Source organism: Lates calcarifer, linkage group LG7_1 (assembly GCF_001640805.2).
Source record: "Lates calcarifer isolate ASB-BC8 linkage group LG7_1, TLL_Latcal_v3, whole genome shotgun sequence".
In the NCBI taxonomy this organism is placed as follows: domain Eukaryota; kingdom Metazoa; phylum Chordata; class Actinopteri; family Centropomidae; genus Lates; species Lates calcarifer.
The window spans coordinates 17,745,001-17,766,265 of NC_066839.1; the positions used below are offsets into that span (position 1 = coordinate 17,745,001).

The 21,265-nt window shown below is 42.6% G+C and overlaps 1 protein-coding gene across 1 annotated transcript in view; it reads right to left on the reverse strand.

Moving 5' to 3' along the window:
- ches1 (checkpoint suppressor 1) overlaps nucleotides 1-17,420 on the reverse strand; it is a 56,940-nt gene extending 39,520 nt beyond the window's left edge. Inside the window, exon 1 of the mRNA XM_018694753.2 lies at nucleotides 16,920-17,420. The gene's annotated coding sequence lies outside the window, so the exon portion shown is untranslated. The remainder of the gene's footprint in view (nucleotides 1-16,919) is intronic.
- Between the last annotated feature and the right edge of the window lie 3,845 nt (nucleotides 17,421-21,265).

Genomic DNA, 21,265 nt, shown 5'->3' on the forward strand with positions numbered 1-21,265 from the left:
TCATAAAAACTGTTGTAAGACTTAAATTGGCTCATCAGCTTAGTTCTGAATTGGGACCACCAGCACAGTATATGAATGTATAATGTAAGATATAGTGTGCAAAATTAATAAGATCACACCTGTTATTTGATTGTTTTGTTTTTTGTTGTTGTTGTGTTTTTTTTTACTTTTACAAATGTGAATCTAAAAAAAAGCCAGTGAGGGTTTTGAAAGCATTCTAATACAATAGGCAGGTCTTATACAGGAATCATATTGATAAATTGCTATAAAAACTTGACAACTATTACAGCAATAATGATAAAAGGATAACAGTCACTATCTCACTCTTGCCACCTTTTCTTCCTCCTTCAACCCCTCCCTCCCTCACCTAGTCCCTCCCTCACTCCCTCTAAGGCCTCCCTGTCTTTTCTCTTTGACAGTGAGCAGGTCCCTGTTGGCACTCCGTGCTCTTTTACAATATTGTGGGAAAGGAGAAAGAGACAGAGAGAGAGAGTGAGAAAAAGAAAGAGAGAGGGAGACTGCCAGAAACACTATACAATATCAAAGCAGCCAGTGCACAGCCAACAGAGCTTTGATAGCAGGCAGGGAGGGGTGTGGGTCACATAAACGCGAGGAGAGAGGCTCGGTGAACTGTTTAAAGAGGGGAGCATGATCTGTCGGGATCCTTGCATTGAGGGGAGACTGGGGCGGATGAGGCTTTGAGGTAGTGAGTGTTTTTCAGCTGGATGTCCTGCAGTCAAAAAAAAAAAAAAAATTTAAGCAGGGCTCCTTCTCTGTGTCTGTCTGTCTCCCTCTTTCTCTCTCCCCCTCTGGCTTTTCCACTTATCTTTAACAAACAGCAGCTCAGGCTCTCAGCCACTGGCCGACAGTTTGTCCCGACAACAAAAAACCATGGCAACAACCACTGGAAGAGCCTGTCCGGTTCCAAAGGTCCGCCCTCTCTGGCTTCTCCAACTCCCCCCTGCTCTTTGAGCCTTTTGCAAATTTGGCTGAAATGGAAGATTGCAATCAATAAGCCAATGACCTAAAACTTGGTGACAGAAGGTTGTGATCAAGGAACTGCACGACCCCATGTTTGGTTGAGAAAAAAGCTGATCAAGATTAAAGAGTTTATTAGATCACCTTTGGCTGAGATGGGCAGTTGGAGCACAAAAAATGTGTTCTGGTTGAGAAGAGAAAGTGGAATTTGAAGGGAAAAAAGTGAGAAGAAAAGGACAAGGGAGTGAGGCAGCAGTTTGTCAGTAGCCTATACTGTCCTCTCCGGCCTGCCTCTGCTGACGATACTTACACCGCTTCTGCTGATGATACAACTCTGCTTACATCCTTCACTCCTCCCTCCCACTCCTACAAGCTGTTTTTAACACTGCACAAGATACCTTATGTCAACTCAAACGTGTTCTGAGTGCTGACAAAACAAAATTCAGGCTGTTTATAAACTCAAAAACAGGCCAAAAAAGGAAATGTGATATGAGAAATCACACTAGTGTGGGACTTTTTTTCCAGCACACTGCTGAGAAGTTAAATTGCATGTTTTATCCAATTAAATAATACATTACATGAAGACTTTATTTATTACCAACCATATGACTGTTTTCGCACATATATGAACATCTTCACAATCCCAACAGATTAACTATTAATCAACTATATATGTAAATAAATGTGTACTCTGTGTAGGTGTATTACATTTCCTGAGTTTTTTCAAAGATGAGAAGGTCAAATCTAAATTTGTTTCACAACATGAATGTTTGCGCACTGCTCAATACTTTTTGGTACACAATCAAAATGTGTCACACAGTGTAAAACAATGTCACATATCAAGAGCCTGGCATCAAATGTCTGATCAGAATAAAGTTTTTTGTGGGGCTGATTATGTTTGGATAAAATTTACATTTGAGACGTTTGGCTTTAAGATTAATAAATCTTAAGATGTCAAAAAGTAAGGTATTTTATTTTGTGGTTCATGCCTCATGCAGTGCCAGAAAAAAATAAGTTGTATAATCGCATTGCATCTAAACCTGCTCACTAGTTGGAAACCTAGGACGGAGGGAGGTGGCACTTGTACTCTCTCACATACTTCTAATGATATTTATTAACTATCAGCAACATATACAATAATTCATGTACAATGATAAGGACATGTTAAGTTAAAATTGAAGTATTGTCTTAAGTACCCTGGATACTTATGCTCTGCCCCACAGTAAGCAAGAAGTACATTTTAAAAAACTGAACACAAAAAAGTGAGGTATCAAAAAGTAACTTTTTGGTATCAGTGCCAGACCTCATGTATCATATCAACACTATAAAGTATCAAAAGATAAGGCTTTATATGTAGTTTAGATTCTATATTAGATTTTCTATGGCATTTTATTTGATAGTATAACAGTTCAGAAAGAGAGGAAACACAGAAAAGTGCAACTGCAGTTGCATGGTAAAAATTTTAACACACTGAAGAACCAAGATGACTCTAGATTTGATTTTCTGACAAAGTAACGCAGATGTCTTAAAGTCTACAAGGAGACGTGTGGAGTCCTCTAAAATGACTATTGAAGGATAAATCAAGTTTGACAAAAATAAACCGAGGCAGGATGCTCACTGTGATGGATTGCTTTTCTCAAACAAGTTTCACATCTCTGCAATTTGATTTCTTTGCAGCCTAAGCTGAATGGAAAATATGGCTGCCTGGAAAGTAGGAAAAATTTGTGCAAAGGAGAAAGGCAGCTATAGTGCATAAAAGGTTTGGTCCTTTAAAGCTGAAATCATTTTTTATTTAAGACACAAGTCATGATTTTTCCTTTTGCTGAGACAGAATGGTTGCACCTAATGCCACAGCACTTGAATATGTTGTTTTTGTTTCACATGCGTCACCCCTTCTTGTCCTTGCCACTGTAGCAGTGAGCGGTACTACTGACTGTACCTCTGTCTCTCATCAGTGTCACCTTCCATGCTCAAAGTGACAGCTGCCTCCTCCACTGCTCGACTTATTCCCAGCAACAATTTTATATAAATATACAATATAAGGCCATTCTGGGTCTAGTAATTCACAGCTTTCTAACATCTCTAAGAAAAAACAGTAGGCTGAAAATTACTGTTTGCAGTCCTAGGATTTGTTTTTGTTATCTGTCCCTGAGGTCAGAGATGAATTAGGCAAAAGTGCCTTTATGTACTCTGCTTGCTCTTCATGGAACTGGCTGCAAAATTATTTAAAGCTGAAAGCTCTCTCGGTGAGTTTACACGGTTAATGAAGGTTCTTGTGGCAGACTCAATAAGGAGCTGTCTTTGCTTTGTTTAGTCAAGATTTAAATAGGTTTGGCAATGAGCCTGCTGGTTTTGACACTGAAGTGTTGCCTATTGGAGGGCTTATAAAGTAGTCTCTTGGCTATGTGGCTTTGATTGTATTTAGCTTTTTAGTGTTGTTCTGTTTGAGACCTTTCTGTTTGTCTGTAAGCTGCGCTTTGGCTGGCCTCCCTTGACAGAGGAGATTTTTAATCTGTGGCGCTGCCCAGTTTAAATAAAGGTTAAATAATATTTGGACAGAAGCTCGTCTTCACCTTAACCCTAACAACTCTGCTTCCAAGCCTGCAGATATCGAGGTGGCTTCATGTTACAAAATAAAAAATAAATGAAATGATTCCTTGTTTTCTCTCACACCCTCACCCTTGCATTTTCTAATCAGCGAATCCAGAGAATAGCAGTGAACAAGAAGGAGGGTGACCGCTAGTGCAACTGACAAGAGTGGACAAGAAAGACAGAGTGAGGGGGAGTAAAAGCAAGAGGGTAGTTATATCCTAGGGTCATTAGCAGCATTTCAAAGTCACCCGGTCTTTCAGCGTATGCTGTTTGACAGGCCCTGCCAACAGAATTAGGGATGAGAGATGATGGTGCCGTGATTAGATGTGTAACTCAGGGGAAAGACAGGGCCTGATCCATAGTTACAGTACACACACACACACACACATACTCACATATACTGTATGCATGGTGTAAAAAGGAAAAAAAAAACATGAAGGGAGCAGGATGAGAGATATGATAACCCCAGTCTTAAGATGTGGTCAAACATTGATTAGCCCCCAGACCCTCTATTTCAATGTACAGACCTGATGCGAGTCAGCCTGATAAACACCATAAGCTCCCCTGGCTCCCCCTATGAGTGAATTGAATTCCCAAATTACCAGGCTTAAGATAACATACCTGGCTAAATTGCCACGCTTTATAAATCTCAAATCTCTTTGTAGATATTCATCAAAGGCTGTTTCACTCCTGATGCGGAGAACACAGGAGATGGGAAACAGGAGAACAACACACAATGTGGTTCATATTAAGGCCTCTGATCTTCTATCTCGAGTCCCTCGTTTTCCGCTACATTCCTTTAGCCAGGGGTGATGTGTGGGAGAAGAGGGAGGAGGGCTGGCATCCTCTCTGCCAGCACAAAATATGTGGTGTAACTTCCTTGTTAGTCTGAGATTTCTAGAGGAAAGTTGGGGGCAAATGATGCTTTATCTGCCTCTACTTCTTCAGTCTTTTACTACAGCATAGCATGATGTGGCTTTGCTTGAGCTCCCATGCAACACTTGTCTATTCTTGCACCTTTCTCTGCATTACTTCAGGAGGTTACTTCGAACCTCCTGTTGTATACTTTCAGTTCATCTTTCAGCTTCTTTTCTCATTCCTCCCTGACATCAACACTGAAGTTTCCATCTGCCCAGTGCCAAATGAATGCCAATGATAGTAGTGTTTGTTGGATAAACTGAGAAGGGTCCATCTGTTGCAGACTCATTTAAAGACACACTCACTCCAACATCAACCCTAAACAAAACCAACATGGCCTTTCAAAGACAGGGCTAACCCTTAGGTAGGCCTTTAAAACAACACAAGGGACTGTGGTTGCTGCCACAGGTGATGAAGAAATATAATCCAGGAGTAGTAGGCCCATGAAGCTAAGCTAAGATGCAAAAACTTCACAGTGGTAACTCATGATTTTGTGCGATTTTATCATCTGTTGTGACAATCATGAGGGGCAGTAGAGCTATGCTGCTTATGTTGCAAACTAAGTGAACTGGCATGTATTTCATAGGCCAATGGAGAGCGACTGCCAGGTGATGTCATACTTGTGTTGAGGCAAAAGTTGTAACTGGTCCAACTGTACTTTGTTTGTCAGTCATGATCATGTTGTGTTTTCTATGTCATATTTGGTGTCCATTCCCAGGGGAAGACTTGGTGTCTCGCGTCCCTGAAATGCACCTGTGCTTGACTGTTTACTCTTTCAACTGGAGGCTTGGTTTATCATATCTTTTGCTAGTGTAGGGTCGGTGCTACGACCTTGGTTACTATGTTAACTGCTAAAGGGGACTGTGCCAGCTGGACCCTCTCAGTGTCTTCACAGTTATCCAAGACATTGACAATGAACAACTGCTTTTAGGGCCTACTTGTAAGTGACCTGTGGAGACACTCCACAGTACTACCTAAGGCTGTTATCTGAAATTTAACCTTGGATCATTGCTGACCTGTCAAATGATGTACAATCTGATAGCAGCAGTCTGACTGTAAGCTTAAGCATAAATAAGTCTTTTTGTACCAAGGCAGTGTTGATGCAGGTACTAGTGACACAATGAATTATGATCCAGGAAGTTGAGTTTCTGAGTGACAGATCCATGAGTGTAAAGGCTCATCAGACACCTAAACACTGAACAGAGGTCTGTAGTGCTCTGATGAAAAGTTTACAATTGTGGAAAGTTATCATGGCAACATCTGTTACAATGATTCAACAGCAGAATGCCTTTTGAATTTAACCGTTTTTTTATACATAGCATTTATGATGAATTAGCGTTGAGCTGAGCTGAGATTGAACAGTGAGTCTGTTGAGTGCAGCTCAGACCACGAATAATGTGTGGAAAGCCTGAAGTTTACCCTATTCATAGCTGTCTCTAAAGGGCACGTGTCTCTAACCAGTCATATTCTCCTAATCTGCAAGAGGCAGATAAGATCTGTTCATTAAGGGTCACTGGCTGATAACATTGAAATGCCTCAGTTGCACAGTATACATCATCCCCCTTTTAGCCTGCCCTCTTCCACCGTCTCAGAGAGAAAGTTTCCTACTTCATTCTATACACAAAAGGGCAGTGAAAACAAGCAGGTTAACATATTTCACTTAAAAAAAAAATACACATTACTTATGTACGACTAGCAGTCCTAGTGGTCCATTCGGTAAACATTATTCCTGGTGGGTTCATACTATTAGTTTAACAGCTGTTGGCAGGTGAGCCACAAAGTTAATTTCAGTCACTGCTCCTGAGAAATACTACAGCATGGAGAAAAACCATCAAGTAGACAGGCAAATAAAAACTTCATTCTCTAGTGTTTCCCTATAATCGTATTCTTGTAAAGGCAGAAAAACCTGTGAAACAGTATCAAACACTACAGCTCTCCAGTGGAACCCATACTAATGAAATATTTTTAGGTTTGCTGGAAGCTACTCAGATGAAAAATACACCCTTTAACACTTGAACAGCTGAAAAAAGTCTGGTCCAATTTAGTTGTTTAGAGATGGATTTTGGACGATGAGCACAACATAAGTCCTAATCAGCAGTTACAAAGGAGAAAAGGGAAAAGTCAAATGAACAGCAATGAGGTTTGTTGTTACAAATTTCTCTAGTGACAGCATCCATGGTCAACCATAATGCAAGGTAGTCACGAGATCTGATGCATTTCAAGGGGTGCAACTTTTTCTTGACTGGGAAAGAAATTCCATTTTATTACTGCCATAACTTTCTCCACAGATATGTTACACCAGCAGCTGAAAATCACAGTCTCAGGTAGGGAAAGAGTGGGGAGCTGGAGTGTCAAAAGGCATTCTGGGAAATGTAGGAAAACACTGCGTAAAGATTGAGAGAGAACCTGAGGAAAAGTGGATACAACAAAAAAGGCGAATGACAACTGCTTATTCACAAAATAACAGAATGCATTGGACATCCCAGCCTGATGATTTACAACAGCATAGGAGCAGCTGAGGATGGAATTTTCCTCTGAGGCAGGGCGTTCCACTTTTTTACCAAACAGCAAGGGAAACTCCAGTGTTCACACTTGCACACAAACACACACTAGCATTCCAGCACAGATACACACATGAAAGCTGAATACAAGAAGGACGAAAGTATTTGTATGCATTTACACACACATCTTCCCCTCTTGCTCTTTTACAGCAGTTTCCTGTGCGCACTGTCTACCTCTCATGGTACATTCAGAGCATGAACATCCGGAGTCAGCAAGTCTGGACACAGCTGCTGAATATTCAGCCCTGCGCTCCCTCTTTCTCCTACCACCTCTGTCTTCTCCCACCTTAAACTCTCCTTATTTCTCCCTCTCTCACTCCAGTCTGACTTTGCTTCTAGCTCAATCTCTACAGCTCCGCCGTCGCCGCCGCCACCGCTGCTGCTGCTGCTGCTGCTGCCTCTGCTCTCTGTGCTCCACTTTCATTAAGGGGCTCTCCTCTGATAGCCCTTCATATAACACTTAATCATCATAACAATAAGAGCACTCTCTTTCCGACGAATCACCTCAAGGGGCCGGCCCTAAAGATCCTCCGCTAACTGATGTCATTAACTGCCGGGGCTCCCGATTGGTCGGAGCAGCACGGGAGAGCCCGCCCCAGGTGTTTGACGGAGGGCTCAGTGGGAGCATGCAGGTCGGACAGGCCAAGGACATTCCTCTTATGGAGAGGAGAGGAGAAAACCCACACACACAAGAGCCCGCTCGCGTGAACATGGGCACAAAGGCTCTTGCTGGGAAGCAGAAGACAAGGCGTGTTTGGTTTTGCAGTCAAGAGAGAGATGAATAAGACTATTGAATAAGGGGGAGAGAGGTTTGAATAACAGTATTTTACATGAATGGATCTTCAGGGAAATGACTGCTCCGTCATTCCCTCTGCTCTGTATTTTCGGCTGCGATTTGACAACAGACTTGAGTGTGTGTGTGTGGGGAGAGAGAGGGGGTGGGGGTGTGGGGCATTTTGGCTGATTGAGTCTCTGCTGCTATCATGCTGTGGAAGTGACAGTGTGCCATATTATGTTGTTGTGGGTGTGTGCACAGATGAACAGTGACGGCGGCTTCACGCAAACAAAAACGCACACACACAAAACTGCGCGCACACTCGTCCAAAGCACAGTGAAATCACAGCTGTTCTCAGTTGCTATGCGGCAGTCGCACCATCGTCTCAGATAACACACGCATACGCGCACACACACACGAGTGTGAGACGGGGACAGTAACACCAGACTTGGCAGGGTCGGAAGGTCACAGGGGTATTGTGACAAAGTTGCCTAGCAACAAACACACGGCACATATAATTTCCAGGGTGATCTCCTGTGTGCCCCTGACCAGATCTGAATGTATGTATGATGAATATGTTGACAGGAGATGATTGTTTTGCACCTGTTTGTGAAGAAATGTGCTGAATGTGCTGGTGCTTCATTATAGACCTCAATAAATCTTACACCATTGTTAGCACTCCACAGTGAAACCAAAGGGTACAGTTAGCGGCATACTAGCTTGTTAGTTTGCAGCTATTGTTAGGTTAAAGACAAACACATATACTCATGTTTCAGGGCTGTACAAGTTTTATCCTCTGTGTTCCTGTGTAAACATCTTACAAGCTAAATCAAGTGCACATGATATACACTTGCAAAGTCCCTCTTCTAAAGACTCACGTTTGGTCCTTACTAAACTTATTATACCTTATCACTCTGTATTTGCCAATATTGTCCCTTGAGGCTTGTCATACTGCTGTACATTAAGCCCCTGCAGACTGCATCACCAAACTCACAGTACAAAAACGGGAAAGTGACATTGACTACAACTTAGAAAACTGTGTTTCATCAGGACTGCAGGTAGCTAAGCCCATCTGTGTACTGAATTCTTTATAGGTTATCACAGGAACAAGGCTGCTGTCCTCTCTGCCTCTATCCCTTTGTGCACAATGGTGTTTCAAAACATAAACAGTGAGCTGGGGAGGAAATTTGGGCTTCAGTAGGAGCTGAATTATGGACAATTTTTTGATGTTTTACCAGCTATAATGGTAAATTCAGCCTGCGACAGATTTGTATCATTTGCCAAAAGGGAGCGGCAGCGTTGGGACTCAAGACACAGGATGTGATGAATCAAAAATTAACACTGAAATGAAAAATTGCGCTTGTGTAGCAGCTAGCAAGCTGTGACTTTCAGGTGGAGGCAACTAAGTTACAAATTGGGGGCATGGACATGGACTGAGCTGCATTATGGGAAGTGTAGCCTTTTTGTGTTCTTTTTTTTAATCTGTCTCTCTCAGACTTTATGGAAGTGCAGTACTAAGTCGCGGCCCCTTTAGGTTAACTTTTGCAGTCACCAATATGCTCAAATCACACAGTGTAGCTGTAATAATGTGATTTTATATTCAAGCACATAGTTTCCCTGGTCTATATTAAAAGGTTTAATACTTTTTATGCAAGGGATGCACTGTATTTTAGCCTAGAGTCCTTACATGAGTTATCTGTGACATTAAAAGAACAGTCAGTTTGACATTTTCTCATATGTGCACACACGCAATCATACACACACATTTAATACGTGACTCATGTACCATATTAAACCAAAAAAATAAGGGGCCTCCTGAAGACTCAATAATTATACTTTCTATAAAAAAGTCCAAATAATGAAGTTCATTTGTTTGGCATTACTGGAAATAAAGAGCTGCATGTACTGAAACCATCATAAAATCAGTAAAAGACATTTTTAAAAATTGAGTTAAGAGCAGTGGCCTCTGTCTTTTTACCTTACTGCTTTGCTTCAGTTAGTGATGTCACATGTCAGACCCTCTGTCTGCTCCGTCTCCACCGTCTCTTTCCACTGTGTGCAGTGGAACAAAGCAGAGATGGCAGAGAAACTTATCTTTAAAAAGAAACTGCACAGTGTTGTGGAATAATTTGGAAAACTGTCACAGAGAGAGCGAATCCTATCTCAGAGAATGCCAGTCACATGCACACACACACACACACACACACAAGCTTACAAGCATTCACACACACACATACACACACTGGGACTTTGGTGTTTACATCATATGGGAAGGTATTTTTTCCCCTCACACTGCCAGGGAACAGGCCCACGCATGGACACACAGACGCTGACTAAGGCCCTAAGACTGCTGGGGTGGTGGGGGTGGTGGCGGGGTGACCATGTGCATGTGTACAAGTGTGTGTGCATATGTATATAGTTACTGTAATTGTGTATCTGCACAAACTTGCTGAAATCAAGTTCCAACATCATCTGGACTGCAGATATGACTTATCTGTGCTGCTATAATATAAAATGTGTGTGTGGGTTTAATGTGCATGTGTATTTATGGGTGTGTGTGTGTGTGTGTATGTTTGTGCAGCGGTATCAAATCTTCCTGTTCAGTGTTAAGCTCTTGTGTGGTTAGTGGAATGTACAGGAGACTGTTTGTGGTCTTAGCGGGGCCAGGCTAATGCTAATCAGTTTATTAGGCAAATCTGCATATTTTGTGTTTGTGCATGTGTGTATTTAAACCATTTATGTGTGTGTGTGTGTGTGTGTGTGTGTTGGTACTGGGTTCATAAACTGTTAAGTCACTGTGTGGTGTGATTTCCCTTCGGTTTGGGGTTTGAGGTTACAGAGAGAAAAAGTGGGAGAGGACGGCAGAGAGACAAAGTGTGTTTGTGCGTCTTTGTGTGTGCATGCACGTCTGTTAAAAGCTCCCAGTTCTCCCATCCAAAGCTGGCTGATGGCTGATGTTCAGAGCTTCAACCACAACGCTTGGAGAACACAACAGGCGGCCTATTCAACCCAAGACACAAATAGAGCACTCTTCCTCTGTGCTTAAAACCCCGTAGCTCAAACAGCGAGCTAAAAACAGATATTTCTGTCGAGAGCTGAAGAAGGCCAACCACCAAAATCACTCCTCTTTTCTCCATGACGCTGTGTTTTCTTTTGCTAAAATAAGAACTGGCACGTACAGTATCTGTGGAGACGACCCAGCATCATCTCTTTCTCCTTTCATTCACTGCCTGCCTGTGATTGTTGCAGCTTTGCGGGATGAGAATCAGCAAAGGTCAGACAGTTGCAGACGGAGGGCAACAAGGAGATGGAGTTACCAGTTGCGAGACACTGGGGTATCCATTTCAAGTAGAAGCCACTCTCAGGGGCCTGCAACAGGCTGCAACTGTGAGTGTGTGTGTGTGTGTGTGTGTGTGTGTTGCAGCAGCATCTTTAAGTGCCTCATGTTGCTAAAAACAACATATCCAGAACAATAAAGTATCTATTAACTGTAAAGTCTTTCCACTTTAAGAGAAAGGAATTGGGGAAAAGACAGGAGGAGGAAACACATTATATAAATCAGATGGTTCCTGAGGTCATTTTTGTCTCCCTATGCGATTATGCATGCCAACACACACACACACTGTGTATGGCTGCATCCACTTATGACATCACTGTAGCTAGCCAGAAAGACAGAAGAGTCAGAGAGAGCCAAGCTGACGTCATCCAATTCAGTCAATGTCAATTACGTAATCATGGTGTCCAACGCCTGCAGGACAGACATGCTGTGTGTGATTTTTTTTTTTTTTTTTTTTTTTTTTGCAATCGCATGCAGGGCAAGAACACATAATTGCAATCTCATGTGTGAGAGGAGACATAAAATGAGGCATGCTTATGACATCATTAGTGGGAGGAGGCCTGGCGTGAGTGTGACACGGTGAGAGTGTTTGGGTAGAAGAGGAGGAGACAGAGTGCTGCGAACAGACCCGGCTAGAGGAGTTATGCAACGCAAATCCAACTCAACAGACTAGAAAGTGCCTTTTTTGTCTTTCCTCTGTGTGTGTACAGTGCATACACAATGTGTGTATGTGTGTTTGTCTTAAGTGACTTCTCTGTAGAACTTTTACTTGAGGCAAAGAATACATTAAAAACACACACAAGCACTCAAGTGCATAGTGCTGAAACGCACACTGAAATCTACACACACACGCACGCATGCATATATATACACACTCACTCTACCCCCACTTATAAACAAAGCTTCCTAAGGACAGGAAATCCTTCCACCCACGTTCCTGTGTTGCTTGGCAACCAGAGCAGCGTCACTGTGTGCATGCCTCCACCGCTGCAAACAGCACATATGCACAAACATGAAGACAGAGACACACACCTACAAACTCCTTGAACTCTGCTCCTTTAAAAACACCAGATAGCCGAGCCAAAGCTGAGCAGGCTGATACTCGCCACAGCTGCCCTCCAATTCGTCAGCTATGGATCTAAACCAAACATGACATCACCCCTTGTAAACATAAAACACTTTTTCCCCCATTTATAAGCTCTATTTTTACACCCACTGACGTCTTTCCATGCGTGATAGTCCGCGTGCATGTGTGTGTGTGTGTGAATGCTCTGTATGTGTCAGTGTGTATTTATGTGCATGCACTTGTGTGCCACTGTGTGAGGATGCGACCAGCAATAGCTCAGCACGACTAAGTAGAGAGAGGCTAATTGAGCTGAGGTGCCCAGCACTGTGGACAATGAGTCCATTTCAAATCAGCAGGAGGCCTATTGAAGACAATTATAACCTGGGGGATACAGAGGAGCATTATTCTTCTAAGCCATCTTGGCCACTTAGGCCGGCTGTGTTTCCACTGCAATTTCAAACCCCGCTTTTAACTCTCCAGTTGTTTTAACGCATTAAGCAGTAGATGAAAGGCAACATTCACCTACTGAACAATGACGAAATTAAATTATTGACTGCAAACTAAGTCACTGATTAATCATTCTTATGTCAGTGAAAAAAATGAATGAAAACCAAACACATCACTGTCTTCTTCTAAACTCTAACAGAGCATGGCAACAACAATTTGGAAAAACATCAGTGAAGTTTCTCCCATGCAACATAATTCATGTGTTTAATAGCGAAACAACTGCACTGTGGATCCAAAAGTAATATATATTTAATACAAATATATTAATATCTCATTTACTGTGGTGCACATTTTGCCTCACTGAGGATGCTTTATTGTGGAGTGAACCAAATGTCCATTTCCATCACAGTTGGTGCAATTAACAGGAAAGCAGTAACATATAATAATAACAATCCTACAATTTCCTTCCAGCAAGACTTTTTAACACATAGTGGAACTGTTAAGCTACAAAACACTTGGGTTATGCTGTATAGGCTGTTGGAGAAATTTCAATGATTAAAAACATTTTTAGGCAACTCATAAGATGCATAACACTCATGAGGGACTGCTATGACCCTATAAGACAATGGTCACACAAAGTAGCCAAGCTAGTACTACCACCGGCAAGCTAATCTCAGTCACCTAGTCACCTAACCAGCTATACTGCTATATCCATGAAAAACAGTGATGAGACCAACGCTGCTGCACAGGTTGATGTAAGTGAACTTAAGAAGTAATGACTTGTAAATCAGTATATTTCTTTGACTATCATTAAAAGTTTCTCACTACTAGCTTTGTAAATCTGATATCTGTGGTAGCTGGTAGTGAGCTGACTTTTGTGTCAACCTGTTGTCTGACTGATCATACTGGCTGTGGGTTTGACAATGTTTTTTTTTTTTTTTTAAAGGTTGAAATGGATTCATTTCATTAGGAACTGATTATAGAAAATTATGCTTTTTGTCAGTACTTTCACTAACTGAGCTGTGTGATGAAAATTTTCCTTAGGTTATAGGAAAAATGAATAGGTTTTGGGTAGTATTAGTCAATGTTTCCACAATTTATTGTCTGTCTTTTGGATATCTGTGAAGACACTGATGGAGTCCAGCTGGTTCAGTTCCCAACAGCAGTTCTCATAGCAACCAAGGTCGTAGCACAGACCCCTAAAGATATCATGGACCAAGCCTCTGAACCAGTCATAACACAGGAGCCCTTCAGCTCAGGGACAGACTGTGTTGGTGTTACCTCTATTCTCCTCAATCAAGCAGCAATCAATTCCTCTGCTTAAGACATCATGGTGTTCTGACGCCTCTTCCAGCTCATGAGATTTCCATCACAAGTTGTGCCCTCTTAATAATCTGATATTTCTCCAGCCTGTCATTCTAAACAGAGTTGGAAGAAGTTTTTGCTGGGCAACAGGTGTACACACTAAGGAACCAGAGAGAAAATTTTCTGTTAATAGATTTATAACACAGGGGACAGTAAAAAGTTTTGCATGAATCTTCACTGATCACCTTCTTACAGCACTAATAAACAAGTTAACAGGGCTATTGAAAAGGAAAAACTAATGAAAAGTAGCCTAATAATGCCATCCGGTCTTTGCAGTCCTTAAAGATTTTGTGTGCTTTTAAACAAAGGTTTGCATGTTAGTGATAGTTTAGAAAAAGGCAGTGATGTTATTTCCTGTGTTATTTTTTGTGCAATCTTTAGTCAAGTTTTCACTGAGCCAGGGATGAATGGTTAATGACCAAGATTGCTTTAATCTTCTCTTTTTTTTTTTCTTTTTTGGGCGGGTGTGAACGATGCCTTTAATTAGTTTAACTATTTTTAGTCCTCTTGGATCCAGTGGGAATCAAACCCTTGACAATTGAGGTTGTAGCACCATGATTTACTGTACTTGAGTGTCTCACTCTTGCCGTGAGGCAGACTCTTTACATTACTGCATCTTTGTAAAAGACAACTCACTGTACTATAGGAGCGCATAACAAAGGTCATGGACATTTTAACAGGGATGATACAAGATACAATGTCGACACTCTACCTCCTCTGTCCTCGTTTCGCTGAGTAAACACACTGAGTCCATCATGCCTATAAAACTGAAGAAGTTGGGATATTTTTATCACTTTTGCTGATAAGGCGCACTTCTGTAGTGTTTACCTTTTAGAACTAAATGTTCCGTGGTACCTCTGCAGTACGCGTTTTTTTCTGACTGTGCATTTTAGACCTGCTGCCATATGGCTCATGGGCCACAGCTGACCAGAGCACAGCAGTAGGTTAGAGTGTATAGCTCGAGGCGCGGCTAATACAATCAGAAATATTAAAAAGGCCATTTTTGAGTATTTATGCTGAATAAATCATGAAGAAAACTGTCTGATGCTTTTATTCAAAACACAGACTGTTCAATTCATTCACACATGAATTATAGATCCATTATGGACTGTTTGAGCTGTGCTGAGGGAATCAGACTAACAACAGTTGTAGTGAGAGCACTAACCCACTGAGCCATCCATACCAATTATCTGTGTCTGGGGTGGAGTCTGAATTCAATATTCAATTTACACAATTCAATCTAACATCAGAGCTTCCAACTGAAAAACTACTGGTGTCAAAAGAGCTGTAACGGACAAAAACAGTATAGGCTTTCTGCGAGAGCCTCAACTGTCTCCAAAGTGAAAAAGAAGCGGGCAAACTGAACGTCGCGCCACAGGGGTGTCCATTGAGAGACAGGGAGAGGTGGAGGGGCGAGAACTCCATTGAGCGCAGCCATGGGGGGTCAATATGTGAATGAACGTTTGCCATGGAGGTGAATTATGAATGAGCAGCACTCTGAGCACTCCTGGAGCGAGCATGCCAGCCTCTGTCTCCTTCACTCCATCTCCTCTGTTTTCTTTCCATTTCTCCTCCTCCTCCTCCTCCTGTCCTAAAATCTCCATCATCCCTTTCCTTCCTCTCCGTCTCCGTTTCATCTCTCCCTACTGGATTAATCTTCTCATCTGCCTTATTCTCGGTCATCTGATCGCTTAACCTCCCTTCACACGCACCCCAACACCCCCACCATCCTCCACCCCCTGTCTCCAGACCGGGGGTGTAGACACACACACACACACACACACATACACACGCCGTCTGTCTGAAGAGACGACAGAACATTCTTTTCCCTGCACATACATATTTACACAGCCTCACACACACACAGACGCATGCACACACAGTAGCAAAAGATAATACAAGAGCAAACAGTCCTGCACGTGCAAAGACAGACGCATGCATTAAGTGAAACGCTCACAGGCACTGACACATACACATTTCTCCCAGCTGTTCTCCTGGCCACAGAGCCTGCCTGTGTGTGTATGTGTGTGTGTGTGTGTGTGTGTGTGTGTGTATTCGTCTGTGTGTAATCCAATGTGCTGCTGCTCAGCCTGTGCCACGCTCTCTCCTCTGTTGCTGTGCGTCTGATCAGATCTGCCTCCCTCAACCTGTTTGCCGTCTATGGCACACACACACACACACACACACATGCACACGTGCACACGCACTCTCACACACATATAGAAGCTGCTACTACTTCTCAAGCCTCATTCAGTATCAGCCAAGCTTTGGGAAAACAGAAAATTCATTCAGTGCTGCTTCTGCAACCTCCAAGCAAAGACTGTGTGTGTTACCTGCTGCACTAAAAAAACTCCTGAACACACACGCAAATGCACACACACACACACACAGAGTGAGAGAAAGGGGGGTAGAAGGGGACTCTGCCTTCTTAAAAGAGAGGGTTGTCCCCCCATTTTGCTGTAGCTCAACTTAAAGTAGCCCACTGGAGAAGTGTGTGTGAGTGTGTGTGTGTTGAAATGGGATCACGCTGTTCCCTAAAAAGTATCCACTCCTTTTGATCCCTTCACTCCAGTTTACAGCGGTCAGCTCAGCTCACTTACACACACTTTGCCCCCCTTTTTAGCTTGTGGGAAAACAACCTTTAAAACTCACACTCACACACACACCTAATGTATATATAGGCTACACACACACTTCCACAGTCACACACACATTGCCCCCCCCCCTCACAGACACACACACACCTCCACTCTTCCCTTTAAGTGCAGAGCCATGCAGCATATGTCAACACCCCGCACATACACATTCTCTCTCTCACACACACACACACACACACCTCTGCCAGACCTGCATACAGCCATGAAAGCCCCATAAAGTCACCTTAGGATCCTTCTGTGTTCCAGGCGAGCCCCTTCTTCACACTCTTCCTCTCCTCTGTCAGACTTCTCTCTCTCCTCCTCTCCTCCTTTCCTTCCTTCCTTCCGTCCTTCCTTCCTTCCGTGCTGTCCGTCCGCCCGTCCTTCTCTCTCACACACACTCTCTCCCTCTCTTCGCCTCGGTGCTCGGTCAGTTCCCAGCGTTTTTCCCGAGCCCCTCCATATCCGCCCCGCCAGTCGCTTCTACCACCGAGCGAGCGAGCGAGCGTACCTACACACACACACACACACACGCACACGCACACAAGCCGCTGCGTTCCTATAGTCTCTCTCTCTCTCTCCCTGTTTATCCCTCTCTGAGCCCGCTCTCTCTTTCTCTCTCTCTCTCTCTCTCCTCAGTCAGAGAAGAGCTCGGTAAGTGTGTGTGTGTGTTTGTGTATGTAAGTTTGTGTGTGCGTGTGTGTGTGTGTGTGTGTGTGTGCGGGGATGCGTGTGTTTCTGTGCTCTGCCTTGCCCCGCCAGCAGCGGAGGACTTCCCCTGGCGCCCGCCCTGGGTCCTAGCGCTCCTTAGGTTCACTGAAAGAATGCTATTGTGTACGGAAGGTATAGCCAAAGATCGTCTATGAATATAACAAGACGATTCACTCAGTAGCTCGGCAAAAAAATAGGGCCAACCTTCTGGCATTAATTGCATCTTTAATTTTTCCTTGATCATGTATTACAAATAATACTATATTATAATAAATAATACATTTTAAAAAGTCATTGACAAAGTCTATTTTGGGATAAGCCATGTACACACAAAAACACAGTTTACCAACACCATCACACAATTAAGCAAGAGTAGAAAATCAATGAAAAAATATTTTAGTCTTCTATGTAATTAGTGTGCTTTCAATGCTGTTTATAAACTAAAATTATAAACTAGAAGCATACAAATTTCCAATAGCTCAACCATAACTGCAAATTCCATCTAGGAAGAAATTTTCAGAGCAAATAAATCTACTATAATGTCTAGAAACAGACAGAGATAATTGTGCAGTACCTCAGATACCTGCTGTTTAAGCCATCTAACGCTCATTTAGAGCAGTTAACATCCAAAGGTAGTAGGGTTTTCTTTTTTTTTCTTTTTTTCTTTTCTTTTTTTTTGTCAGTAAGTTGTTTTGAGTCTGTACCCCAGTGGTCGCTATGGCAACAGCAGGGCAGAAGCAGAGGCACGAGAGCCATGCAAGGGTGTAGGAGCCATTATAGATGGAGGATAGAGGGGACGTGTCCTCTGTACATGATCAGGTCTGAGCTCTGTCTGACCTGTTTGCTCAGATCATAAATCATAATTTCATGTTCTCTGCTGTGAAGTCAGACTTTGACCGTGGAGCTTTTAAATCTGATTCCTTTCTGTTGTGTGTGAAAATCCATCACAGGACTATTCCCCACCACATACACACCAATACTGCCTCTCCACATACACTACCAAAATCAAATTTCCAAACTGCATCACTGTGTGAGACACAGGCAAAGATTGAAAAATGTGGGATGGTATACACTTTTTTTCTGACCAAGTAAGTCATCTTCTCAACACAATCAATCTTTGGTGCAGCTACCTTCTTCCTCATCTCCCCACCCCTCCCTCCCTCTTCTCCCTCCCCTCCTTCCTCAGAGCGTCATCAGGTTGCCATAGCAACGGCCCGCCTATGGGAGACAGAGATCAGTTCATTATGGACCATGGGATCCAGAAACTGAAGGACATGATTTTTTTTTTTTTTTCTGTGAACACAGGAAGCGGGAGCCCTTTACAGGAAAGCTTGAACTTGTTCTTAGTTAAACAGCCAGTGTAGCGCTGCAGTGGCTTTGCAGAAGGAAGTTTTGCTTAGTGCTGTTAGGGGTAAAAGCAAGCTGCACTGATCCATTTAAGTCCTTCAAAAACATAAGTAATGCATGTCTACTATCCCAGCATGTTGCTAAAAATAAAGCAAATTTGATAGGATATGCAAAATGGGCTGCTTTGAGATGTAAACATGTTGCCTCAAGAAACAGTTAACCAGAACTTGCTAGCACACTTCTGAATTAATGGATCTGACAGACGTGGCAGTGATCGGCCTACTGAAAGCCCACAGTCAGGAAATCCAAATGTGCTCTCATTTTATTTATGGGTGGGGAAATTGAAGCGGGGAAAGTGCATTGCAGCAGGCTCAAGTGAGAGATGGAAGCACAAAACACACCAAGGAAACTGTTTTGTTTGATAAAGATCAAAGAGAATTGTTGGGAGAATGAAGTGTGTTTACAAGTCCTCGAATCCAGGCTGCTTCTCTCTGCCCCTGTTATTGCTGGGGGGGGGGGGTACATGTGTGTACGTGTATGGTGTATGTGTGTGTGTGTGTGTGTGTGTGTGTGTGTGTTTATACTGTGCACCCAGAGGGCTGCATTAAGCTGAAGTGACAGTGGGGATCTTAAAGATGTCTTCCAAAGTTTGCTATTGAGGGAGATCCTATCTCTGAACCCCAGAAACAACCGAGATGAGGAGAGGAGAGAAAAAATACAGCACGACAAGTGAGGACAAGACACAGTTGCAGTGAAAGAGCAAGACAGAGTTCACCTAGCATGTTTAAGGTCAGTGATATGTGATGATTTTTATGGTCAACAAGTGAGGACACAAAATGAAGTTGGTTTAGCTGGTAATCTATGCAAGAAAATCAAGCTCAGATTTCTAAAGAAAGTGAGACTCCTTAGGTAATCTATTACATTTAGAGTGTGAAAATGGTGTCAAGTCATTCAGTTTGCAATGAACTCCTATTGAGCTTTAGCTTGAAAGCCTGAACACAGGTTCCTATAGCAACAACAGTTACCATAGGTGTACTATAGTAATCCATTTGGAGATATTACTGATGATTCCAACCAGATCAGTCATACATTTTACCCTAAATGATCACAAAGATGCTTGAACTTTATTTGTAGCAGGTAACTATGGTAACCACGTGAGTGACTACATTGCAACATCTGGATGGTTTCTGGAGCATGGACATGGGCCAATTTGGACTAAAAATCAGCTTTTGTTAGCTGCACTTGGGCTAACTTTGGGGGAAGGGCTGACTAATGTAATCAGAAGTTATACTTGAGACACTTCTGGCATGTTACTCATCAAGTTTTGCATGAATCTGGACGTCAGGCCTGCAAAATGAAAGCCACTGTTGGGCCAAGTATCTGGTAAGTCATTGCTTTATAGGATAATTCTTTAATAATTTTCTTATTTTTGTTTTGGATGTTTTTTTAATTGGCAGTGATATTTTTGCGCACAGAAAATAAAGTTCACAAGCCAAATTCCTGCTTCAGAGTTTAACCTGCTGTACCCTCTGTTGTTGTGCCCACAGTTTTCCTACACAATTAGGGATTATTACATACTGCTTCCCTCACCATCAGTTCTACCTCAGAATAAAGAGATTTAGACAACCTGGCTCCACTGTCAACTTGTGTACAACTTGTCTCATCATCTGACCGCTTGTGTTTCTTGTCCTGTCAGACTTCATTGTAACTATGTGTTCCCAAATCCCAGCAATTATTTTGGTGTGTACAATATTATGTAGTCATAATTGATAAAAAAAATAATGAAGCCAAAACTATGTGAAATAAGTTGTAATCAACTGGAATGAGTAACTTGTTATAAGGTCGCACTGAACATGATTTTATGGTTTTACAGTGATGTCTTCAGGAGCTGACCCAGGTCAGGTGAGAAGCAACAACCTGGTATTTGCCTATTACCAACAGTCTCATAGTAACGGTTAGAAGAAAATACATGTGTGCTGATGTCCTGATGCTGATGTTCTGGCAATAACGTATTACTTGATTAAAATAACAAACATCTTGTGTTTCAGTTACGCCAGAAGGACCCAGCTGGACTTTACATGCTTAAACAAATAAACTGTAACAGGGTGAAATGGGCTAAAATTCTGAATCAGCCATTCACTTGTGCACTTACAGAATATGCACTAACTGTAAATACACGCACACAGATACACACAGCTTAAAGACAGTGAGCGGCCTGGGAGGCGTCCATCCATTCACGATCCTTCATTTTTTAAATGGGGCTGCCATCTTGGCCTGTCTGCCCAGGGGCGTCAGCCGGGCAGAGGGGTGGGTCAGCAATCATGTGTGTGACAGGAAACAGACAGGCGTATTGGCTGTCAATCACACAGCCTCTTTATTTCCTTTCTCTGTTCTGTCTCTCCATGTGTGTTTTTCTGCTTTTCACTGTCTCTTTTTTCTCACCCCGTCTCTCCCTCAAGTCTGACAAGCAAAAGATTTTCACTTACTTCAGAGAGGCAAAATAAGTGAGAGGGAAGTGTCTCCCTGTCTCCT